Here is a 27,217-nt window from a genome sequence, read left to right on the forward strand (position 1 = left end):
GGTGTGAGAATTTTTGCCCCAATTTAGGAGGAAACTGAGGCTCGCAGAGTTTAAGCTGCTGGCCCAAGGTCACACTTTAATACACAGGGGTCTCTGCAGAGAGAGCAGTCATTTCCGTTGTCGCTCCTGCTGCACAGAACACAACACCCCAGACACCTCTGAAGGTTTTTTTCCCGCCTCCAAATTTCTGCCTCACTGTATGTGGTAGGCTTGTTCTAATGCAGTGATTTTTAACCAGGGGGCAATTTTGCCTTCCAGGGGACATTTGACAATGTCTCTTGACATTGTTAGTTGTCACAGCTGGTGGGGAAGGCAGGGTGCTACTGGCATCTTGTGGGTAGGGACCAGGGGTGCTGTTAAACATGCTACAGTGCACAGGACAGCCCCCTGAGACAGAGACTGACCTGGCCCAAATGTCAGGAGAGCCAAGGTTGATCAACCCTTATTTAAAAAGATTAGGGGAGGAAGAGATGAGGGCTGGACAATACTGAGGAGATAGCAAGGAAGAGAATACTAAAGACGAGGTTTGCCAAAGCAGCTCCATATGAGAGAACCAAGTGTTGTCAACCTCACTGTCCCGCTAGAATTCCATGACAACCAGCAACACCTCTTCCTATTGATGTTTTATAGATGAGGAAACCGAGGCCCTGACAAAGAGATCTTCCCTCAGGCATCGAGCCTTCCAAAAACTCAATGCAATGGACACACTGTGGGTCTCCTTTTTTTACAGTTGGGAAGCTGAGCTACAGAAAAGTAGAAACACAGGACCAAAGACACTGGAATTTGAACCCAGGCAGTGGTGACTCTGAACCCTGGGCTCTTAACCAGTCCACTGGCCTGCATCCCACGATGCTTATCTTGTGAGCTCCCCATTTTGAGGACAGTGGGGACACATACAAGCAATTCCAGAACACGTCCTGACTTCAAGGAGCTCACATTCAAGCGGGAAGATCAGGCACATTTGCCAGTAGCTGTACTGCAACACAGGATGAAAAATGTCAGGTGACGCAGAAGGTAAGAAGGAAGACAGGGAGGGGCTGGAGGGGGGGAGGAACGCAAGGCTTACAGGCAAGCCGTGGCCTCAAGCAGAATCCAGCTGGCTGCCCCTCTCTGTGAAGTTTTACCTGCACGCAGCTGTGCTCGTTTAGTCCACATGGTGCTTATGGCTGCTTCCGGGAGGGACAGTCACTGCAGACAGCACCTGGCCTGTAAAGCTGAAGTTACTTACTGTCCGGCTCTGTACAGAAAGCGTTTACCGACCCTACTGTAGGAGAGAAGAGAGGCGACCAACACTGAGACTACCCACCCTCCGGCTTCTCTCTACGTTCTTCGGCGATGGAGTGTTTCTCACGGCACTGGGATGACGACCCCGGAGAAGTAACCAACTCCACGCCCTGGGTGCTGACTGTGGACCAAGCCTGGGGCGAATCCTCTCTAGTTTCCCGGACTGACCAGTCAGGCAGGCATTATTAAACCCTTCTCTGCATCATGAACACAGGGCTCAGAGAGGTCACGTGGCGACCCCAAGTTCCATCAGTTGGCAAAGGGCAGAAGCAGGATCCAGAGGTGGACGTGTACGACTCCAAGGCTCTCAGCCGCCCACTGGGGAAAACGCTCGGCACGAGCCCCCGCTCTGCTGAGTCAGGAACTCGGATAAGTTCTCCGCAATATATATAACGATGCTTCTTCTCTTCCTCGACCAGGGTCCCAGCCCCTGTAAAGCAGTTGATGTCGTGATGTATAATAAGAAATATATAATTCGTCTTCGTCCCCATTCCTGGCATAGAGCTCTTAAACTCTTGGAATTTTCTAAGGGATGAGTGGGAAATGGTGTCATTTTATGTCAGTCAGGTGACTTTTTGGAAAGCCCTAGGTGACGCAAGGATGGGAGCTGACTGCCAGGGGAATCTACCATGTGAGTAGAGGGTAGGAAATTTCGGTCCCACTCACCCAACCCCTAATCACCAATGGCCAATGATTAAATCAATCACAACTATGCAATGAAGCCTCCATAAAAACCCAAAAGCATGGGTGCCCAGAACTTCCAGGTTGGTGAAGTGAACACGTGGAGGAGCTGGGAGGGCGGCCCCTGGGGAGGGCGTGGAAGCTCGGCCCCTCCCCCTCCCCTGCCCTGTGCGTCTCTCCCGTCTGGCTGTGCCTATGTTCTTTTATACACTGCTCACAAAAACTAGGGGATATTTTATTGCTTCATATTCATTTTGAAATATCTTCTAATTTTTGTGAGCAGTATAATAAACCAGTAATCTAGTAAGTAACATTCGTAAGTTCAGTGAGCTGCTCTACCAAATTAACTGAGCCCAAAGAGAGGGTCATTGAAACCTCTGATCAATAGCCAGCCATTCGGAACCACAGGTGACAACCCGGACTTGTGACTGGCATCTGAAGTGGAGGCAGTCTTGTGAGACTGAACCCTGAACCCATGGGATCAATTCTAGAAAGTCAGAATTGAGCTGACTTGTAGGACACCCAGCTGGTGTCAGAGAATTGCTTGGTGGTGGTGGTGTGTGTGTTTCTGTGAGTGAGAAACACACACATTGGAATTGGTGTCAGAATTGTAACCAGTAAGGAGCGCCCGTCAGACCCAGAAAGGCCCAGAAACTCTTTTCAGAACCAGTTTGTCTGTCTCAGACAGCCCCCACCAAACCCCAAATTTCAGTGGGCTGCGAAGCAGCTAACTCACGCCGCTGCTTCCAGACAGGCTGAAATGTCTCCCGGCCCGCGGTCTGGCGGCTGACATTTACCCAGCACTTTACAATCTCTCTGGGTTAATCCAGCATGTTCCCTGGTCGCTTCTCATTAAGCCGAGTGCAGCCTCCTTTTCACTCTTTCTGAATTAAAGTGTCACTTTTCCCAGCGTGGGGCTGCAGGTGGGAAGCACAAGCACAAAGCTTGGAAGGCAAGGAGGAGAAAGGGGACAGCCCCCAGGCACCTCCTGTCCCCCTTCCTGGAACCACAGTGACACTGCCACGGACCACTCCCTCCCGCCTGCAAGGTAAACAAATCTTAAATCCCAGTATGGCAGGCGTTTTTAAAAGCGGAGGGTATTTGGCTCAGCTGGTGCAGGAAAATAGTCGACAGCAGTAGTTGGACCTGTAAATGTCTTTCTTGGTGTTCCTGAGCCAGCCAATTATCCTGGCTGTGCAGCCGGAGCCCACCCGGGAGGTTTTTGAGAGCACTCGCTTGCAGCAGACATGCTGCTCTGATTTCAGCCGTCCCCAGTGGAGGACCCCAGAGCCCCATCTCTTCCTCCCCCCTGCAGCCTGAGCACAGGCCGTAAAAGCCAACTGCCTCCCCGAGGCGTTCAGTGACTGAGAAATTGCTACCTCAGCAATGGTGAAACGGTTACCAGGCCTCCCTTTGGCTACAAATCGAGGAGCGAGAGAAAAAGAGGCTGCGTGTTCTCCGGGAAAGGACTTGGGTTTAAATCACCCAGCTCTGTCTCTTCTTGGCTTGGGGATTTTGAGCATCGGGACTCGGCATCGCAGAGCCTGTTTCTTATCCCGGAAGATGGCTGTCACTGAGGATGTCTTCATGACGTAGTTAAACGACACAGTGTATTTTTTAATTGTGGTATAAACAGACACAACAGAAAAATTTGCCATCATAACCATTTCTAAGCTCACAGTTTAGTGGTATTAAATATGCTGCTTACAAAAATTAGGGGATATTTCAAAATAAATATGAAGCTATAAAATATCCCCTAATTTTTGTGAGCAGGTACCTTCACCAGGTTGTACAACCATCATGACCAGAATGCTTCATCTTGCAAAACTGAAAGTCTGTATTCATTAAACAACTCCCCATTGTCCCTCCTCACCACCTCCATTCTGCTTTCTGTGTCTATGCACTTGACTACTCTAGGCAGCTCGTATAAGTGGCACCTACACTATCCTTTTGTGACAGGCTTATTTCATTTAGAATAACGCCCTCAAGGCTCATCAGTGCTGTCGCATGTGTCAGAAATTTCTTCCTTGTTAAGGCTGAATAATATTCCATTGCATGCAACACAAAAAAACAACACAATTCTTTATCCATCCATCCACGGATGGACACGTTTCTTCTCCATTCAGCTATTGTGAATGATGCTGTTATATATATGGTTGTAAAAATAGCTTCTGAGTCCCTGCTTTCAACTCTTTTTGGAATGGAATTGCTGAGCCATATGGTAATTCTATTCTTAATTATTTGAGGGACTGTTACACTGTTTTCCTTAGCGGCTGCACCATTTTATATTCCCACCAACAGTGCATGAGGGCTCCCATTCTTCATTTCTCCACATCCTCTCCAACACTTGTTATTTTGTTTCTTTGATAGTAGCCATTCTAACCAAAGTGAGGTGGTATCTCACTGTGGTTTGACTTCACTTTTCTAATGATTAGTGATGGGTAAGTATCTTGTCAATGTGCTTGTTGGCCATGTGCAACACATTTTTTTATTAGAGCCTGAAACATGTTGAGAACTGAGACCTGATGCCCATAATTACAAATTTGGTAAGGTGTGAATCATGACTCTGGCACTTCTAAATGGTTACGAGGCTCAGAGTCACTTAGAGGGAGGAAGCTGGTGCTTTCTCCAGCCGGTTCTTTTAGACTGTGGGAAGTCACTTCATTTCTCTGGAACTCATCAAAATGCTCTGAAGACATAAAATAAATTCAAAACAATCTTGATGGTGAAAAGATCACTACACTAGGAGCTCTAGAGACCTGAGGTTGTGTCCTGCTGTGTCATTTACTAGCAATGTGATTTTAGCCAAGTCATTTAACTCAGATTCTAGCATAAATAAAGCATTCCATGGATATTTGTTAAGAAGATGAATGAATGAATGAAGTAAAGTTCTCTTTCTCATCAGCCAAATTACACCTATTCCTGAAATAGTCTATCAACTAATGGAATGTGTTTGCAGATTTGAAAAGTACCTGACTGTAGTATGGTTAAATGGTTAGAGCAGTGGTCCCCAACCCCGGGCCATGGACTGGTACCAGTCTGTGGGCCATTTGGTACTGGTCCGCAGAGAAAGAATAAATAACTTACATTATTTCCATTTTATTTATATTTAAGTCTGAATGATGTTTTATTTTTAAAAAATGACCAGATTCCCTCTGATACATCCGTCTAAGACTCACTCTTGACACTTGCCTTGGTCACGTGATACATTTATCCCACCCTAAAGGCCGGTCCGTGAAAATATTTTCTTTTCTTTTTTTTTTTTTTTTCTTGAAAATATTTTCTGACATTAAACCGGTCCATGGCCCAAAAAAGGTTGAGGACCACTGGGTTAGAGTATATATTTGCATATTTACAAATAGACAAATCTCAGTTTAAATTCCAGTTCTGCCAATACCATCCATGTGATATTAGACAAATTATGCAATCCTTCCAAGCCTTGGTTGCTCTGTTTTTAACATGGAGATGACAGGAATTCTCACTGTGCTAGCCAGATCCCAAGATAGCTCCCAATGATCCTCTTTCTAACATTCAAATTCTTTCACAGCCCCTGTTGAAAATGAATAAGACTGACTTATACAACCAATAGCGTATTGCTGAAACAATGAAGTGTAATTTCTGAGTCTGCCATAAAGGACATTTCAGCCTCTGCATTGAAGGCTTGGTCTCTCTTGATCAGTCAGTGTTAAAGAAGCCAGCATTGTGTCGTGTCATGAGGACACTTGAGCAGTCTTATGGAGACAGGTCTGCATGGCAAAGTACTGAGGCTTCCTGCCAGCAGCCAGTACCAATTTGCTAGCGAGGTGAGTGAAACATCTTGGAAGAGGATCTCTCAGCCCCAGTCAAACCTTCAGATGAGACTGTACCCTAATGACACGTCCTGAACTAGAACCACTCAGCTAAATCACTTGCTAAATTCCTAACCCTCAGAAACTACATGTGAGGCAATAAATGTTTATTGCCATTTTGAGATGCTAAGTTCCAGGGTAATTTGTTACATAGCAATAGATATGTGGCACAATCACCTCACCAGGGTCACTGCGAACTTAAAATGCGTGTGAGAGATTTGCCTTGCACAGTGCTTGGCCCATAATAACAACTGAGGAAATATCACTCGTTATTTTTTGGCCATTAAAAGAAATTATTTGCCCTTTGCTCTGATTCAGGACTCAGGGGAATGTGTCTATGAAAATATGCCCTGGAAGAGGCATCAATGAATTACTTAAAGCACAGACGATGCAGGGCCAATAATATAACCTTTCTGTTATTCAAGCTAAACCGAGGGGAGGCGAGACAAATAAAAGTCTAAAAGGCTAAAGATTCTTTCCAGCATTGTAAAGATTTAGGTAAGCCAATGGCCGGCGCTGTGAGGCTCAAATTATATAAATACAAACTATGGAGACTAGCACATTCAGAGCACTGCATAAACAGACATGTTACTATGATTCCCTCCACTTTATAAAGTCTATAAAGTACTTATGGGATTATCTCTTTTAATCCTCACAATAATTCCTGTGGGCTATTCTTGTGTCCATTTTATGGATGGACCAAATGTGGCTCAGAGGACAGAGGCAATTATATAGTCATCAGGTGTTAGTGATGGGTTTCAGACCAAGGCCTCCAGTCTGCTTCACTTGGACTGAACCCAGAGATCATTTTATGATTCCAGACTTCAGTCTCTTCCCCTCTCTCTGAGCCTGAATTTCATTAAACATAGAGTTGGGAAGAAACTGGGGGTCACATGCTCAGAAGCTTAATGCACAAGGAGGTTTATTTCAGTGAAAAAGCAGGTCAATAGAGAGTAATTTCTCTACTCTAAGGAAAACAAAAGCACACGTGCAACAATAGGTAGGAAATGGCACTGGTGACAGAGTAGGGGAGGCAATAGGGACTGGTGAGGACTGTGGCAAATTGAAGAACATGTGTCCTTTTTTGAGAGGATCTTCTTAGCACTAGCCAGGTGCTGCCATGTAGGAATATAAGCCCAGGGCTGCCAGATCATCTACTACAGAAGCCCAAATCTGTATTTTATATGAGTTCTCCTAAATTTAAAAGTCAGTTCAAAGAAAATAAAAATAAAACAAAACACTATATGAGTCAACACATGCATCTACAAAGCCAATCCAGGTCATTCAGTGACCCCTGCCCTAGGTAATTTGCAAGGTCCCTTCCTGTACCAAGATAGGCTATCTCCATCAGGCCTCAGCATGCACTGTTTGTTTACATGGGGCCCTGGCAGACTCATAAATATTCATAACAGGTTTTCATGCATGGATGTGAGCTGTGTCCTCCAATAAATTTCAGACTGTCTGAGGGCAGGGACCAGGTCTTCGTTTTCCTGGGGATCCCTGTCTCTGCCTCTCCCAGGATGTGGTGCATCCCCTCAAGGTGAGCACTCATCCGTAGCTAGGGCAGAGGGTCGGGCTGAAGGATCTCCCCAGGCAGTGGAGCCCGGAGAGCTGACGGTCTCACTGCATTCTGGGGCCTGGCTCTGTAACTCTGGGAGGGCAGCTTCCATCACTCGCGGTGTTCTAAGGAAGTGAGGCGAGGGAATCAAGGTTAATGACTTCCACTCACATCATGTCTGCCAGATTTACGAACCAGGCTCCTCTTTCCTTTGGGAGCCCTGTCTGCTGCTGGGTGGATGTGGCTGCTTTTGCAGAAGGAGGTGACTTCCTCTAAATCACCCCCTATCAACAGGCAGGTTCCTCTGGGGGGGGGGGTTCCTCCTTGGAGTCTCAATCCATCACTTCTGTGGCTTGGGATGACGTAGTGCCTAATAGCATGGGTTCTGGAGCCACCCTTCCCGGGTTCAGATCCTAGCTCCTCCACTTTCAAATTTACAGAACCGCCATTGCTTCTTGATCACTGCTGTGCCCAGAATGGTGAAGAGCTTGCGTTTAAAAATATAACTTATGTCCTCTGCCTTCTAAGAGCTTAGAATTTAATCAAGGAGACAGAAAAAAAGGAGTTACAAATGTTTAATATAGACATGAGAAATTATGGTCCATGGCAGTCAACGATCATTAGCAAATGAGTTGTGCAAAAAGAACTGTGAGAATACAAAGGAGGATGGAAAAAGCACAGTGAGATCCACACAGGAGAGGGAGGCTTTAACAATTGTTGGAGCTTATAGAGGAGCAGGTGTTTTCTGTGGGGAGCAGAGGGACAGTGATGGAAAGTGCTGTGTTTTCCCCCAGTGAAGAAGACAAGATTGAACAGGCTTCGGAGCCAGTCCGAAGGGTTGAACCCTGAATTTAACTCAGCTGAAAGTGACAGAAATCCAACTCCAGTTGGCTCAAGAGAAAAGGGGCTTTACTGGTTCACAGAAGAGGGGGTCATTCACAGACTAGTCAGCAATAGCTAGAGCAGCTGTTGGGACCTGAGAAACTGACGGGCACTGGAGTTATCAGGCACTTCCCAGGTCGTTTTGGCTTCTTTCCGCCCAGCATCACCGTCTCCTGCAGCAGACAGGTCTTCTCCATGCAGCAGAGAGCACAGCACCTGGAAACTCTGGGTAGAGGCCTCTGAGTTACAAGACCTTAGAGAATAGGCTATTTCACCCCCATTTCTAAGTAAAATGTCCCAGGGAAGAGCTGTGATTAGCTTGGCTTGGTCACATGACTTTCACAGGTCCTTCTCAGTGACTAGGGGAGTGTAGTCCTATGATTGAATAGGCTTGAGTCTTGGATAAAGCCCTGTGATTGACAGCTCCACCAGAACAGTAGTAGGGAGGGTGTGGATGGAGACTTCCCCAGGAAGGATAGGATATTTATCAATGCTTTGTTTGGGGAAAAGGTCTTAGAAATAATCTGGCCCAGTGTTTCTCGTACCTGAATGAGCTTGTTAAAATTCAGATTCCCAGGCATCACCCAAAGTTCAAAATCCATTTCCAAGGACTGGAGCAGTTTTCCCTGTGACTCCAATGATGAGCTAGGTACAGGAATCCCTGGTTGGTTATTCCAATTCTGTCATTTTATTGAGGAAGAAACTGAGGCACAGAAAGGAAAGTGATTCTCCCAAAGTTGCGGATCCAGGAAGTGGCAAAGAAGAATAAGCCGTGAGTCCCGCTTCTCTGCAGCCCCTGCTCCCTCTCCTCACAGCTCGCAGCTTTCCCATCTGTTTCTTGTCTCCCCAGACTACTGAGGGAGGCGGGTCCTGTGAGTCATCCTCTCTGAGACCTTTCTAGAATTCTCTGCTATTGAGTCCAAAACACTGACACTCCCAACACACACACACACACACGCACCCCCCCCCCCAAGATGCTCTTCCTCTCTCCCCAACATCCATGTCCGCCAAACACAACTATGACCTGCCAACAAGACCCAGGACTGTACACAAAGTGATGCGATATAATGGGCTGCAGAGAAGCGCACTTCAGGCAACGGGAGCCGTTAGAACCAAGGCTTGGAAACAAGATCAGCCATAGAAATTGCAAAAATAATGAAGGTACCAGTGGGCTGGGATGGGAAGGAGGACTAAGGGAAGATGGGAAGTTAATAAAGCTGGGGTGTGCTTGTGAAAGGACTTAATATCACATTCCTGGTTAAAAAATTTGGTAGGGAAAGAAGATTTGTGACCTTCTGAGGTTATGTTTATGTCCACATATACCCAATGAAATTCCTTTTAAAATAGAGAAGCTGTTTAATAGCCACACCTATGTTCAATGGTCTGCCTCATAAAAAATATGAATCAATTTCATTTTTTGACAGCACTAAGTAACAAATTTTGTCACTAGAATTTTGGAAACGGTTTGAAAGATGGTATTGGAGCACTGATCCCAAATGTTTTCTCTGTCACGTGAGCCCTGCGATAGGCACCTCCCCAAAGGGTTCAGTGTTGGAAAAGCCAGAAAATTCTGCCATCTCTATTTCCCCTCAGAGAGAAATCTCAGTGATCATTAGCATATTAAAGCCTCTGAGAAGTCTTGCAGGGAAGATCCCCGTTGAACTTAGTTGAATTCAGTGTTGCCAAATGTTGATCATAGAAAGCCGCTCTTGATTAATCTACAAACGTCATTTTGTGATGAAGTCATTTAGTCTGTATCCACCTGGGGTGATGCGGGCTTTGCATGTCTCCCGTTTAGCCCTATTAGGTAAGCCAAACAGAAAAGAGAGACAGGTGCAGTCAAGAACTCCCTTCTCGGTTTTTAAAGGAATTTCATTTAATACGTTACCTACTCTCCCATGGCATATGCACACATGGCTTTGTGTACAGATGTGCATTTGATAATTGGAGGCAAAGACTGAAATGTAATAGAGCAGTACACAAAAGGAAGACCCACTCTACAAAGTGAAAAGTCGCTCTTGTTTATCTGACTTGTAGGCTCTGCTATTTGCCTACAGCAGTTTCCTCGGTGAGTTATAACTCCCTTTTCTTCGCTAGCATCCCCAATATAGAGTCCTAACATGCACCATGGACATCTTCTGCTTGGCTTGACCTGCGTCATTCTCAGTTTTCTGGAGCAAAGAGTGCCCATTAGAAGCATCTACCCTGTTCAATTCTCTGATTCTATGAGTTTGGCTACTTCAGGTATCTCATTTAAGTGGAATTAGTCCTTCTGTTCCTGCCTTATTTCACTTAGCATAATGTACCACGTGCTGGAGGGAGGGGGGATATGAGGAGTTGTTGTTCAAATGGGCTGAAGTTTTAGTTATGAAATATGAATATATTCTAGAGATCATCTATGCTATCAGCACATAACATAGTGCCTCTAGTCAATGATTCCATATTGTGCACTTAAAATTTGGTTAAGACAGTAGATCTCAGGGTAGATGTTCCTACCACCAAAATTCCCTAAGACCAAAAGTATAAGAAAAGGGAACTTTTGGTGGTAATTGATACGCCTATTACCTTGATTAAGGTGATGGTTTCAAGGGTGGATGTATATGTCTAAACTCATTAAATCGATGCAGTTTTCTGTATATTGATAATACCTCAATAGAGCATTGTTTGTTTGTTTGTTTGCTTGTTTGTTCATTTGTTTTTTAAAGAAGAAAAGGCTACTCCAGGTAGAAATGGCCGGGCTTTTATCCCTCTCATGTTGAACTGTTGGCTGGGGTCACCCTCGAAATGGGTGACCGTGGGAGCTGGGCAGTGAGCCCCTTCTGGAAGGGGATCTGAGCCAGGTACCTCCATGTCGGCCACAACTCACAAATGAGAAGAGCTATTTTCTTTTTCCTTTTTAGTACTGTAATAACACATGTCTATTGTTAAATGTGAACATAGGGAAGTAAATGGAAAAAGGTAAAAGCCATCTAAAATTGCTAGTATTTTGAAAGCATCCTCTTGTATATTTTCTATGCATATACACATATATATGTATATTTTATGTAAATGGGTCACATAACACATGCAGTTTTTATTGTTGACTTTTAAAAAATTTTTAAAAATTTAAAAAAAAAATTTTTTTTAACATCTCTTCACTCTTCCCTGACCTTCCACAAATAATCAATATCAATAATCTAGTGCATGACCACCTTTTAGGCAACGTTCATGGACACATACAGTTTAAAAAGTGCTTTCACATAAAATTTTTACACCCTCACAACAAGCACCCTGTGAGATGGCAAATGCAAGTTCCACTTCCTCGTTTCCAGACCAAAGCCTAAACGTAACTGATTATCCAAGGAAGTCACTCAACTCGCTGATGACAGAGCCAAGGTTCAAAGTTCTGGACTTCTCATCTAGTGCCCTTCTCTTTAAATGCCTTGTCCTTAACACCTACCAGGCAGGTCTCCCTTCTGTTTGACTAGATGCAGCAGGCTCTTTGCTGTGACTGATAACATTATCAGGTAGTGACCTTCCCGTCCAAGGAAGTAATCAAGCTAACTTTGAACTGATGATGGCCACTAGCTAGAGTCAGGGCTGAGCAGAGTTTTTTTTAAAAAATTTTTCTTTTATTAATTTTTAGAGAGGAGAGAGAGTGAAAGAGAGAGAGAGAGAAGGGGGAGGGAGGAGCAGGAAGCATCAACTCCAATATGTGCCCTGACCAGGCAAGCCCAGGATTTCGAACTGGCGACCTCAGCATTCCAGGTTGAGGCTTTATCCACTGCGCCACCACAGGTCAGGGCTGAGCAGAGTTTTATGCAATGCCATCAAAAGCAGAGCAGTGCTGTTGTTGAGTCAACATCTACTGATGGACAAGACACCCAGCTATGTCAGTTCAATCACAATCTCACCCTCCAAATAGCAGTGTTCAGATGGTAGCTGGATGGGTTTTTTTTATCCTTCAAAATTTCTATTTTACACTCTGTACTTCTATGAAACTGCAAACACTTGGCCTATTAAACAAGCACCGAGACAAATGACAGAATGATGGTAATAGCCCATATTAATAATCTGCGTGAACCACTTCAGACTGGGGGTAGTGGAAAATGTGCTCATTAAAGACGTGAGGAGTTTCTTTGACTGGATTCCTTGCTGGGAGTGTAGATGTGCCAATTAAGCAAGAGTTATCAGAGATATCCAATGGATCTAGTCAGATGATTTATTCCCAAACTTTCAAGGGTGAACATTTAATGACAAAGGGCCTGTGTCTCAATGTCAGCCAGATGTAGGTTCAAATATTGATCCCTTCACTTCCTGGCTTTATGACACTGGGCAAGTCATTCAACTTCTCTGAGCTTCTGCACTGCGCCTGGCACATAGTAAGTGTTTGACAGATAATATTAGTTGTTTTTAATTACTAGTAGCAGCATTATAAACTCAAGTGCTGTAAAGGCTCCTGGGAATTCCAGAGAATTGCCCTAACTCAGTACATTAGCTTTCTCCCCATTAAGCTGACCTGAATCATAAACCAAATCCCTGCGCTCATCACTTAACTTCACTTTACTCTATTAAACAGATGCTCCCGTTGCCTAATTAGTAAATGTTTCAGTCCCATCTTTCACAAAATATGGAAATAGTATTTACAGGTATTTAATACTTGTTACTGGCAAAAACAGAATTAGTGATCAACTACGTTGGGGAGACATTTGGCTAAACAAAGTGAAACAGATTTCTTTCCTGCAGGACTTATCAGAGCCTTTAAAATTCCAATAGGATTTCTAATTGTGCCTCTCTGAGAGGCAGATGTAATGTTGTATGAATCTCAATATTTTCAGCTGCAAATGGCAGAAGCCCAGTTGAATTGAGCTGAAGCAAAAAAGATAATTTACTGGTTCATGTAACTCTAAATCCTAGGATTGTATATACTTTAGGTTAACTGGATCCAGGAGTTTAAATTATGCCATCTAATTAATAGCTATCCCCCCCTCCCTCTGACCTCCCTCCATGAGTCCCTCTCTCCCTTCTTCTTCCTCCTTATTCTCCCCTCATCCATTTGGACGTCTCTGTTTGGCTTCATTAGTAGTCTCTGCATTTGGCAGCAATATGGCTCCATAGAAGTCTCAAGCTTACAATCAAGGAGACAGAAAAAGAAAATATTTCCCCCAATTTACCTGTCTTGGGTCATGAACCTGTGTCTGATTCGATCTCTGTGGTGAGGGGTATGAAGCCATCTGATAGGACAGGTGAAAATAAACCAAGCATGGAAGAGGGGGAAAGGTGTTTCCCAAGAGGAGAGTTGCGATGGTGACAACAAGCAAAATGTGTCCACTCTGAATAGTCAGCACTTCATCACTGGGATAGCGTTCGTTAAGAAATGCTGATTTTGTACAAACTTGGTCTCGATGGAGGAAAAGGAAATCATCATTTTGAGCCACTATTTTTGAGTATCTGTTATGTGCCTGTGACTGTTCACGGAACTTGGGTACAAAAATGAATGAACTATAGTTGCTGTCTTCCAGAAAGTCACAGTCTGGGAAGCAAAGATCCGAGGCAGACAATAAACAGCGAAGGACAAATATTCCAGGTATTATTGCAGAGGTATAAATGAACTGTCATAGGAACACAGAGGAGAAACTGGATCAGTCTGCCGTGGGGAATGACAGAAACCTACCATGGAGGAGGAGATGTTTGTGTTGAGTTTGGGAAGAGGCCAAGTTGAAAAGGGGCAAGTTATCCTGGCATAGAGAACTACCCATTAAAGCCTCTGCAGTTTGCGAGCTTGTGGCTTAATTTGGAAGTAAGTTATAAGCTGTGTGATCCTAACGTAGGTTATATGGTCAGGTAAAGAGAGAGAGGACACTGGAGATAACTTGGACTCCTGACTCAGAAGTCTTTTCTCTCTCCCAGGTCTTTCCCGAGAGCTTACTTCATTTAGAAATATGAACTATGGCCTGACTAGGCAGTGGCGCAGTGGATAGAGTGTCGAACTGGGACGCAGAGGACTGAGGTCACCGGCCTGAGCGCGGGCTTAACCAGTTTGAGCATGCCCTCACCACCTTGAGCGCAGAGTCACTGGCTTGAGCATGGGATCATAGATATGACCCCCTGTTCTCTGGCTGGAGCCCAAAGGTTTCTGGCTTGAAGCCCAAGGTCGCTGGCTTGAGCAAGGGGTCACTAGCTCTGCTGTAGCTCCCCGGTCAAGGCACATATGAGAAAACAATCAGTGAACAATTAAAGAGCCGCAGTGAAGAATTGATGTTTCTCATCTCTCTCCCTTCCTGTCTGCCTGTCCCTGTCTGTCCCTCTCTCTGTCTCTCTCTCTGTCTCTGTCACACACACACACACACACACACACACACACACACACACACACACACAGGATTATGGATACTGCTGATTTGTTTCTACCTAGTAAGTTTCTTCTAACCCATTTCTCCAGGTCCACAGCCCTTATTATATAACCCAGGCAGAGCTGATCCTGTTCCATATTTTCCCAATCACTATGATTAACCTAAGGGTGGTCATATGACCAGGGCACAGCTAATCAGTGTCTTACCTTGCTTTTTATGGTGACATATTTGGGAAACCTTGATTTTTTTTCCTGCTGTGGGCCAGCAACTGAAGATACGAATCTGGGACTGTCCAGTCTCCTTCCATGCTACAGGCTTTTGTAGTTTAAATTGGCCCTTGTCCTCCAAAATGGTCACTTTCACCAAATTTTCACCAGAATGCTGCAAAACTTCATTGCACATTCTGCAAAAGGGTTGGCAGCTTATATTATATGGAAGGAAGTGTACAGCCAGTAAGCACAGTTTTGAAGCATTGCTTCATAATTCTATCCTGCTCCTTCTCAGGGCTGTGACCCCTTTGAGGATCAGATGTCAAAGTCTATCAACCCAGTTCTGTCCCCTGAGCCTCATCCCCTCTCCTTTCAAGACCCATTTAACTTGGACACCTGCCTCCATTTTTGCCTCTACCTTCAATCCACTCTTCACACTGCACCGAGGATGCTCTGGGAGCCCAAATCTGACCATGTCACTTCTTGTTAAAAGCAAGTTGTATCACCTGGAAAGGGGGGGCTTTTAGTTCTTCAAGTTAGCCTACATAAGACCCTCCAAGGTTTGGTTTCTATCCATGTTCCAGCCTCATCATTCACCATGCCTCACAATTTGACCTCTACCAATGTTGGATGGCTTCCATTTCTCTGCATATACTGTTTTTAGAGGCTCAATTTCTCTTGGGAAAATCCTGCCCATCCTTTAAAACTCACCTAATGTATCTTCATTACTTCTACACTAGGTACCTTCATCACCACATTTCATTCTGCTTTATTATAAGCTAAGATGTCTATTACTCTAGGAGAGCAAGGGACAAATCCTATTCTTTTTTTCCTTCACATCTCATATCCAATTCACGGGCAAATTGTGTCAGCTCTACCTTTAAAATACATGAATATATTCCAAATCCAAGCACCTATTATCACCACCACATACGACCTTGGTCCGAGTCATGCCATTTCCCATGTACACCATCACATTAGCCTTCTACTGGGTCTCCCTTGGTTCTTTCCTGCCACCTTTCAGTACATTCAAGACAGCAGCCAGAATGAACCTTTAAAAGCTGTAATTCAGGTCTTGTTGGTCCTCTGCTCAAAACCTTAAATTGGGTTTCTCGTTCACTTAGAAAAAAAATTTAACTCCCTCCAATGGGCTGCAAGGCTGTACATGATTTGGTCCCTGTTCCTGACATCATCTTCTACTATTCTCCTCCCTATTCATGTCAGACCAGCCCAAGTATCCTCCCGGTGGTCCCTCAAGACACCAGACATGCCCCCACCTCACGGAAGGCACCTTATCATTCCCTCTAATGGACTGTTCTTCCACAAGGCTTGCTCTCTCCTTCAGGCCTTTTCTCAAGTGGCACTCTCTCCATCGGACCTGTCCAGATGCTCTATTTTAAATGACAGCCCCTGCCCCAGCCAGATAGCTCAGCTGGTTAGAGCATCATCCTAATATGCTAAGGTTGTAGGTTCAATCCCTGGTCAGTGCACATACAAGAATCAACCAGTAAATACATAAATAAGTGGAGCTACAAACTGATGTTCTTTCTCTCTTTCTCCCTCTCCCTTCCTTTCTCTCTCTCAAAAAAATCAATCAATCAATAAATTAAATAACAGCCCCATCTTCAACACACTCTACCCTCCTTTCTTATTTTCTTAATTTTGCGCCATGATACCATACATTTTACTTGCTTATTTATTTTATTTATTGTATGTCTCTTCAGTAGGCTTCAATCCCCAAAAGATAAGTCCCCTAATGACAAGGAATTTTGAGTATTCTGTTCACTGATACATTTCCAGTGCCTAAAACAGTATGTGATGCACACAGTAAATGTCCAATAAATATTTGTCAAGTGAATAAACAAATGAATGAGTAAATTATTTGAATATCAACTGCCTAACATAGAGTAGGCACTCAGTATAATTTATTGAGTAAATTATTTAACTAATGAAGGCTAAAAATGAGTTTTTCTCCTGGCATTTTTATGTTTTTCCATCCCCTTCTCCAGCTTCCTAATCAATTGTTAATGGAGTTTCTGTTTTGTTTTGTTGTTTTTTTCCGCCAGTCCTGATGTGGTTCTGTAAATGTCTTCTCCAGAAGTAAGAACAGAATCAATCAATGAGCAGTTGACAATGAGGAATCCTATCCCAGCTGACAAAGCCCCGCTCCATTCAAAAGAGTCTGTCATTCTTAGTGACAAAAAGCCAGGCAGTGACACAATTCTTTACCACAAGTTTCCAAAATATTGGTCTGAACATTCATCTGCATGCAAAACTAACTAATGCCTTTGGATTCTGGGACTCTATGAAAAGGGAGAGATGGAGTGAAATTGATATTGAAAGCATCATGATAGCCCTCAAAGCACATGGGAAATATATTTGAAGGCAAAGAGATTTCCATACAAATAGAAAAATGCACAGAATATGTCTCCATTCAACCTCTGCAAGACTCACAGAGAACTTGGCATTGAAGAGTAATAATTAGCATGAACACAGAACTCAATAGTTTGTAATAAACTTTCATGTGTACAATTTCATCTGGGTTCCATAACTATGCTGCAAAGACGGGAGTGTTATTATCTCATTGTGGTCGGCTATATTATGGCTCTGAATTATCTGCGGCCCTGCCTGCAAGAGGATTATATGACCCTGCTCACTGCCATCGGATCTGCACTGCCTGTCTGTTGGAGATGGACGGTACCCCAGCCCCAGCGGCAAATGGAATGGGAACACAAGTGAATATAGGGGACCTTTGGGCAAGAGCTTAAGAGACGTTGCATATTGCATGATCACCACCGCTGCTTATCCCCTAAGTGCAGAACCAAGGTAGTAAGTGGATGCTCCTTCTTCGTCGTGGATTTCAGAATGGAGACTCTGCATGGGGAAGAGCCACAGGACCATGGCTGATTGCCGACCACAACAAAAACACAAAGAGTGATAAATAAACTTCTGTTGCTGTAAGCCACCAAGATTAGGGGGAAGGAGAGGGCAGCTAACTGAAGCAACTAACTGAAGCTAACACACCCATTTTATAGACGAAGAATCTAAGGCTCAAAGAGATCACAGTGACTTCCTCAAAGGTGCTCACTCAGTAAGTAGGAGAGCCAGGACTCCCTCTCAGGATGTCTTTTCCCCAAAGCCGCGGGCATCCTGCTAGATTGCTCTAATTAAAGACAGCGATTCCTTTCGCACATCTCCTGGTGTCATCTGGCAGCTGAGTGGTATCAGCCTCCAAGCTGGTGTGTCTTTCACCCATAAGGGTCTCTGCCTCTTCCCATCTGAGCCCCTGCCAAGTCAGAAAAGGGTTCTGCCTCTCACAGTTATTTAGGAAAACAGAGTTGGCTCAGTATAGCTGTTTTCATAAACTGGTCTCTGGAAACCATCCCAGCCCAGAGTAAAATATGAAGTTTAATCACAGCGGGAACCCGGCCAGCACCACTGAGCCCCGTTGACTGCTCCTCTTGTTTACTTCCAGGACTCAATTGATTTTCAGAAGCCCTTCGATGGGCCTGGAAGTGCTCTGGGGAGAGGGTCAGAATGTTAGCTTTATTAGGTGGCTTACTTCTTCCAGATCTTCCCCAATGTTCTTAAGAAAAAGAGGGAGGCTTGCCCTCAGGCGAATGTTCCCGAACATATGCACTCTACACATGTGGGCATTACAGTGGTTTATACGGAAAATCATGCAATAAATAATAATACAAGAATGAACTCTGTGTTTCATGAACTCACAACTGTAAACCTGCTTTTGCCCCTCACCTGGTACAATTTGTTCCTAGGGCCGCAGTTCAGAGCATAAACATTTAATTCCTGGGAGCTGAAATCTGGACCATATAAGGAAATGGTCCATGTCACCCAGGCAACCTGACTGTCCAGCAACATTTCCAAGAATTCAATAAAACAAATGTCTTTGGGCACTCCTGAGGCATTGTGAAGGCTGGCTGTAAAGAGGTGGGAGAGAAAGGCTGGATCGGGGACCATGGGCAAAGAATGCAGGACAAATCAGCTACATCTGGGCATGGTTTCTAATCCTTAAGATATATAGGGATGTGCAAAGGCAATTCTATCTACTTAACACATGTGTACTACATGCCAGACACTTTTCTAATCACTCTAAATCAGGGGTCCCCAAACTTTTTACACAGGGGGCCAGTTCACTGTCCCTCAGACCATTGGAGGGCCGAACTATAAAAAAAACTATGAACAAATCCCTATGCACACTGCACATATCTTATTTTAAAGTAAAAAAAAAAACACAAACAAACAAAAAAGGGAACAAATACAATATTTAAAATAAAGAACAAGTAAATTTAAATCAACAAACTGACCTGTATTTCAATAAGAATTATGCTCCTCTCACTGACCACCAATGAAAGAGGTGCCCCTTCCAGAAGTGCGGCGGGGGCCGGATAAATGGCCTCAGGGGGCCGCATGCGGCCAGCGGGCCATAGTTTGGGGAACCCTGCTCTAAATACTTACTGCCTTATATAAGCTGGTGACAATTCTTTGAGATAGAAACTCTCATTCCTACTTTACAGGTGAAGAAACTGAGGCACAGAGAGGTTAAATAACTGGTCCTACATCTAAGAGCTAGAATTTGGACCCAGGAGGTCTGCCTCCAGAGACAGTACTCTATGTCTGTGCCGGGATGCTTCTAAGGTGTCGTGAAAGAACCAGCTCTTAGCAAAACTAAAAATGGTATGCTTGAGAAACTATACCAGTTGGGACTTCACTCAGAATGAGAGGGCAAAGACCTCTCCTCCCAAGGTGGAAGTCGTACACACAAGGCTTTGTTCGTATTTAATGTCCCTGTGAAACTTCTTGAGAGTGAGCTTCCAATGTGCAGAGAGCTGCTCTTTGAAGAACTGTCTCCACAGCACCTAAGGCAGTGCCTGAATCAGAAAATGCCCAGTAAGTATTTGTTAGAGGGAAGGACGGGAGGGGTGGAGAGAGTGAAGGGAAAAAGGAGGAAGAGAGGGAGGGGAAAGGGAAGAAGCAAGGAGCTCTGTAATTCTCAGCTATCTACCATCTAATCCCCAGTTAGGGATTAGCTCCTGAGAGCTTGAAGCTAAGGATGTGTAGAGATCTCTCAAAAGAAATAGTTTGGGAAATTGCTGTGGCTTTTTTCCCTTCTGGCTCTTTCTTCTGCAATATTTTTCCCCTGGCTTCCTAGATCCCTTACTTACTGCTGAACAACCTCAACATACACTCAAACACATGCATGTACACACACATGCGTGTGCACAATCACACACACATACACCTACAGAACACTATCGCCCAAATAGCTAAGCCACTAGACCTCAATTTCTGCCATTGTTTTTGTTGTTGTTCTACAAAAGGCCAGAGAAACGACCCAAGAAGAGGACTCACAGCAGCCTCTCTATTTGTCAACAGGAATCCCACAGCTGCAAGCTCTTCTCTGGCCGTGAGAACCTCAGCCACTAATAGCTCTTAGCTGCAGGTGAAATGTCACAGAATCTGAGAATACAACAGCCCAAAGGGACCTGTTAGATCACCTTATCTAGGACTTCTTACTCTTAATTTCTGGGGACTTCATTGACGTCTCTCAAGGCCTGGCCCTTGTCATTATACAACACTGTCTTCCCACTCTCCTGTCTGTTCCCAGAGCCCCATCTTCAGATAAGGCAGTGGGGCATTTTCGTTCAGAATGCTCAAATGACAGAGAGATTTTGGTTCGGTTCCTGGCTCAGCCAGTTACAGACTCTCATCTTAAACTCATATCTTCCCCTCTCTGGGCTTCTATTCTCTCATAAGTAAAATAGTGATGAGAAGAGAAGCTACATTGTAACATTTTGAAGGGACCGATAAAACAATGCATTTAAAGCACTTAGAGCCTAGCACATGGTGAGTACTCAAAAAATATTTGTGGTTATCCAAATTCTTCATGTTTAGAGATAGTCTCAAGAGAAAAAGTTTCAGAAACTGCTGTGGTTTTTGTCCCCTTTTAATCGACCCTCCACCCAGGTCCCCATGAACAGCAGCACTAAGCTATGATTCCACATGATTTCTTGTGTTTCCAGAGTCATGATTAGCCCTCTCCTGTTAACCTTCATTTGGAAAGTAATTTAACTCCCTGACATTAAAAATTGAAATATAAACAGCTCAGCGCCTGATTTAATGGACAATTAAAAATTAAATTAACAGCTAGTAAGTGATGAGAGAATTTTGTTATTGTAACCACATTAACGTCATACTTGGAGGAATATAAAAAGGGAAAACAAAACCCCTTTAAATGAAAAAAAAAAAGAAAATAAGCAAGAAAAGATTTAAACTCATACATCATAGCCTTGACAGACTCACTCTTTGCAACCACTTGCCCCAAAACTCAGTTGCCTGATATTCATGCAGAAATGTTTAGATGCCAAAGTGATGAGAATTAATGATCGGATAGAGGAAAAAAAAGAATACTAATGCAGTATTTTATTTCAAGATGCAGAGCAAACAGCTGGGTAAAGCAGCCTGGGTCACTTCGTGCCACACTGGTTGGCAGCCTCTGGAATGACCAAGGGATTTCTTTCTCATCTTCAAACACTCGGATCTGCCCGAGTGCTAATTGCAAGTCTCAGATCTGACACCTCGCTCGGGATCCACACACTGGGCTTCCACGGAACGGGAAAGTGAAAACGAGCCGCAGGGGCGGTGTTTCAGGACCCTGGAGAGCGTCCAGCAGCCGCACCCACCAAGGGCCAGAGTCCACCTTTTCTCCCCCTACCCACTTTGTTCTGTGCCTACAGCCGCCCTACTTCCACCAGGGGCCTATTGCTCTCACTTGATTATCACTGCATTTTAATGCATCTGTCCTTCCTGCTGGTCTGTAACATTCGAGAGTAAGCAACTGCTTCTGTCTTGTTCACCAGTATATGCTAGCACACCGCATAGTGCCTGGCAAACAATAGGCTCTCAGCGTTTGTTGCCTTGAACTGATTTAATGTAAATGAGCGAAAAACTTCTTCAAGTTCACATGTTAAGGACTCGACGATGCTCTTTATAGAGGCATCTGCCATTTGAATAGGGGGGCTGGAGAGAGCAATACAGTCATGCATAGCTTAATGAAGGGGAAACATAACAGAGTGCACTTACACAAACTTGGATGGTCTCTAGCCTATTACACACTTAAGCAATATGGTACAGCCTATTGCTCCTAGGCTACAAGCCAGTATAGCATGCCACTGTGCTCAATACTGTAGGCAACTGTAACACAATGGTATCTAACATAGCTAAATATAGGAAAGGTACAATAAGAATATAGAGAAAAAACAAAACTGGTGCTGCAGTCTAGAATGGAGCTTGCAGGGCTGCCAGTAGCTCGGGGTAGTCGGGAGCGACTGGTGGGCGGACATGAAGGCCTACATCATTTCTGTCCACGGCTGTAGGCTTTGTACACTGTACAGGTAGGCTACAAAAAATTCATCAAAAATTATTTTTTCAATAACAAATTAAACTTAGCTTACTATAACTATTTTACTCCATATTTTTTTTAATTTTTAAAAACTTTTTGACTTGTAATAACAATTAGCTTAAAACACAAACATATTGTATTATATAAGCTTTTTCTATTTTTAAATTTTTTGTTTTTCTTTTTACTGTTTACAACTTTTATTTTGTTAAAAACTAAGACACACACATGTGCTTGGCCTGTGGTGGCGCAGTGGATAAAGTGTCGACCTGGAATGCTGAGGTCGCTGGTTCAAAACCCTGGGCTTGCCCGGTCAAGGCACATATGGGAGTTGATGCTTCCTGCTCCTCTCTCCTTCTCTCTCTCTCTTTCACTCTCTCTCCTCTCTGTCTCCTCTCTAAAATGAATAAATAAAGACTTAAAAAAATAAAGGAAAAAAAATAAAAAAAAGACACACACACGTTAGCCTAGGCCGACACAGGGTCAGCTCGTCAATATGACTGTCTTCCACTCCACATCTTGTCCACGGAAGGTCTACAGGGGCAGTAACACGCATGGAGCTGTCATCTCCTATGACAACAATGTTCTCTTCTGGGGCACGTCCTGCGGGACCTGCCTGGGGCTCTTCTTGAAGAGGTGTCATTCTTCCCACAAAATGTTTGGGGTGGTGGTTTCCTTGTTTTTTGTTTTTGTTTTTGTTTTTCATCATTGATTTGCTTGTAAGCAAATAATGCTCCATGAACATTCCTCTCTATTAATTAAAACCTTTCAGTGTTGATGGTTGCCAGATAAGAGAGGGATTGCGGAGCTGGGTGAAAATAGTGAAAGGATGATGTGCAAATTGGTGGTTACAGTACAGTCACAGGCATGTAGAACAGGGAACATAGGGAACATAGCACAGGGAACATAGTCAGTGACATTGCAATAACCATGCATGATGCCAGGGGGTACTGGAATTATTGGGGGATTGCTTCATAAATTATGTAAATATTGGCCCTGGCCAGTTACCTCAGTTGGTTAGAGTGTTGTCCCGATACATCAACATTGCAGGTTCAATCCCTGGTCAGGTCACATACAAGAACCAACCAATGAACGCATAGATAAGTGAAACAACAATCAATCTCTCTCTCCCTTTACCTCTCTCTAAACTAATGATTATACATACATTCTTGCCACATTTGCTTTCTTATATTTTTACATGCTCTTCCATATCCATATGTATGTATATATGTATATAAATTATATATATGTGTGTATATATTTTTATATATACAGATATAGATTGATAAGACATTCTAAAGGAATACAGACATCACATCATTTCACCTCTAAATACTTTAGGCCTTTATATTCCAAAATATCTGGGACAGCGAGGGGACCACTCCGCAGAGTGCATGGTTTTCTGGCCGCTGTGCTGTTCATCTGAAACGGGCATGGAATGGTACTGAATGTAAACTAAAATTGAAAATTTAAAAGCAAAGAGATAGGGAGACAAACCATGAATAAACCAAACTCCTGCCTGAGCAGGAAAGATGAAGAGCATGAGGAAACTAGCCAACAGAGAGAAGAAACAAATAATTAGAGGGAACAAGAGAAGGGATGAGAGAGAGCGAGAATAAAAGAGAGACGAGTTCTTCAAGTAGCCGCAGGTCCTGACAGCTTTCTAGTTCTAATTATAGTGTATGGTTGTCCTAATAATACACCTCTACTTTTGAGGTACCTTGAAGAAGTCTCTTTCTTGCAATAAAAAAGAACCAAACTGAAACAAAGGGAACCCAGTTCACAAAGACGGGGGTGAAGAACATGTGAACCAGTTCCAATCTTCTCTGGCCCTAGCTTTCGAGCTAGAAGTGGATCTGTCTAAAATAGCCTCTCATTCCTGAAGCCTGTTATATTTCTCAAACTGTGTGCACTATTGTCCATTTGAACCTTGTGACAACTTTGCGAGATAATAATGTTAGACATATGTTCACCCAACAAGCGTTTGTTCAGCTCCTGCTAGGAGTGAATGGAGGAAGAAAGAAAAGCCAAAGAATCATGGCCCTGCTCTGCTTGTGGACAGAGGTACCCGTGTTGTACAAATGAGGAGAGCTACCAAGATAGGGCATAAGTGTCATTTAAGTTCACCCAGCTAGTGAATCAAGGAGATGAGATACTGGCTCCCATCTCCTGAATGCATCATCTCTCTAGACTTCTATTGCAACAGGATTCTGCATCGGCCATAGCCATAACCCTGCCTGGGACTGGCAAATTTTTACTTAAAAAACCAGAGAGTAAATATTTTAGGTTTTGAAGGCCATATTCAGTCTCTGTCATGACTACCCCACTCTGCTATTAGAACTCAAAAGCAGCCATAGACAGTGTGCAGACAAACAGGCATGGCTGCATTCCGATAAAACTTTATTTACAAAACAGTGGCTGGGTTTGGCCTGTGGGTCATCATTTTCCAGCCCATAATGAATCCCCGTGTGCTTGAAGGACCCTTCCCTTCCCACAACAAGACCTATTTAGAGTCCTGAAAGCTCTAAAGAAGACAAAGCTGTGTGCATCAAGAAACATCGGCCCTGGCCGGTTGGCTCAGCGGTAGAGCGTCGGCCTGGTGTGCGGGGGACCCGGGTTCGATTCCCGGCCAGGGCACATAGGAGAAGCGCCCATTTGCTTCTCCACCCCCCCTCCTTCCTCTCTGTCTCTCTCTTCCCCTCCCACAGCCAAGGCTCCATTGGAGCAAAGATGGCCCGGGCGCTAGGGATGGCTCCTTGGCCCCGGTCGGGCGCATGCGGGAGTCTGTCTGACTGTCTCTCCCCGTTTCCAGCTTCAGAAAAATACAAAAAAAAAAAAAGAAGATTTTTTATCAACCTTATGATGGTTAACTGATTGGACCATAGGAGGAGACTATTCACCATCCCCATCCTGACGTAGGAAAGGATCATTTCACATAGATAACATCTTTCCCCCAAGAGCCTCTTAATATCCCAGCTGCCCATCACTATAACAACCCATACTCTGTAATGAAAAAGTTGAAGCATTAACAAATAAGAAATCAATTCAGGCATTGACTTCTTTGGGGATAAGTTTTGACATTTCAAGGTATGCTACTAACAGACCAGCCATTGGTATCATCAAACATTCTGAATTTCTTTGATCCTCATAAAATTGTAAATGTATGTATTTGTGTTTTCCTAAAGGCCAGCAGTCATATATCAAGACTTTTAAATTACTTACAGTATATATACATACTAAGAAATAACTCTTAAAAAGGTAGAATCAAAGATGATAGATACACTAAAAAATTAACTGAGGAAAGCTAATAAAGACCATTGTGCAAACACAGGCAAGTCAGCTTCATGAAAATTCCTGGTGGGGCAGGTAAAGAGGGAGTCAGAATATATTTCACATTTTTCTGCCCTTGGGAAGGACGCATTCCAATTGTGTTTGAACATTAGTCCTTCCTGTTAATAATGTTATAACTTTTCTACCTTCAGAGTCCACTACGATTAGCGGGATAAAAGACAGACTCCAGAGTCAGGCATAGGTCCTCCCCACTTTTTCCTGGTCCAGTGGGATAACAGAAAATATACATTGGTGTCTACCCCCCAGTTCCTGGCACAGAGCTCCCAAATCCCCTGTAAATTCCTAAGTGATAAGAGTACTAGATGCATCCTTTGTCTAAATATCATATTTGGTCTTTGACCCTTATTCCTGCCATAGGCTCCTGAAACTCTTTTAACTTCCTGGGTGATAAGAGTCTCTTTTCTGTTCATGAGGTGACTCTGGGAGGGCTCCTGGATGCCTCCTGGATAAGGGCTGGTCACTGGGGAGACCAAGCCAGTATTAGAAGCTTTCCAATTGTATGAGTCATCTACTGCTGTGTAACAAATAAGCCCAATATTTCATGGCTTAACACAACACACATTGGATCTCACAGTTTGGGTAATGGCCTAGCTGGGTCCTCTTATTCAGGGCCTTTTTGAAAGCTATAATCAAGGTGTAAGCCAAGGCTTTAGTCATTGCAGGGCTTGACTGCGGGAGTATCTGCTTCCAAGCTCATTTAAGCCTGGCAGGATTCACTGCCTCAAGGGTGGTTGGATTGTTGGCCTCAATTCCTCTAGGACAGTTTGCGTCATCAAAGCGTTCAAGCCGAGAAGGCAATCGAAACAGTCTGCTAGCAAAATGGAAGTCACAGTGTTTTGTAATATAATCAGGGACAAGACATCACACCATCTTTTCCATATTCTGCTGGTTGGAAGTGAGTCACTGGTCTATTCCACTCTCAAGAAGACAAAGATAATACCAAGGCGTGGATTCTAAGAGATGGGGATCACTGGATGCTGTCTTAGAAGTCTGCCCTCCCTGCTGGGTCTCAGTATTCTCCTCTATAAAATGGGGATACTGGTGCCTATTCATAAGGTTGCCATGTACGTTAGATGAGTTATTATATGCAAAAGTGCTTAGATTGGAGACTGGTATATAGAAGTATGCCAGTAGATGTGTTCGCTATTAAATTCACCCAGACTTCCAATTTCTCATGAGCCGTCAAATTCTTCAACTGACTCACCCACACTGAATCCCCCAGTCACTGACTCAACCTGGCCCCCCAACCCAGGTGGGTTTTGTCACAGGTCTCTCCTTCAGAGGGGGGTTGCTATGCAATGACGCAGCAGTACATAGTGGTTAAAGACACAGGTTCTGAAAACCAGGCATCTTGATGTCAAATCACAGCCATGCTACTTCCTAGCTCTGTGACCTTGGCCAAGCATTTTCACCTCTCTGGATCTTCAAATACCAACTGTACAATAACAACAACAACAGATAGCTAGTCTGTACTGGGTACTTACCATGTGCCACGTGCTGACAGTGCACTTCACACATATTCACACCTACTTCATGTGGTTGTTATGCAAACTAGGTAAGTGCTCAGCATGGAGACTTGCATGCAGTAAGTGTTCAATAAATGCTACTTCTCACTGTTGCTATTCACCTGCTGGGGCATGAAGGTTTGATGAACT

This window comes from Saccopteryx bilineata, chromosome 2 (genome assembly GCF_036850765.1).
Source record: "Saccopteryx bilineata isolate mSacBil1 chromosome 2, mSacBil1_pri_phased_curated, whole genome shotgun sequence".
Lineage (NCBI taxonomy): Eukaryota > Metazoa > Chordata > Mammalia > Chiroptera > Emballonuridae > Saccopteryx > Saccopteryx bilineata.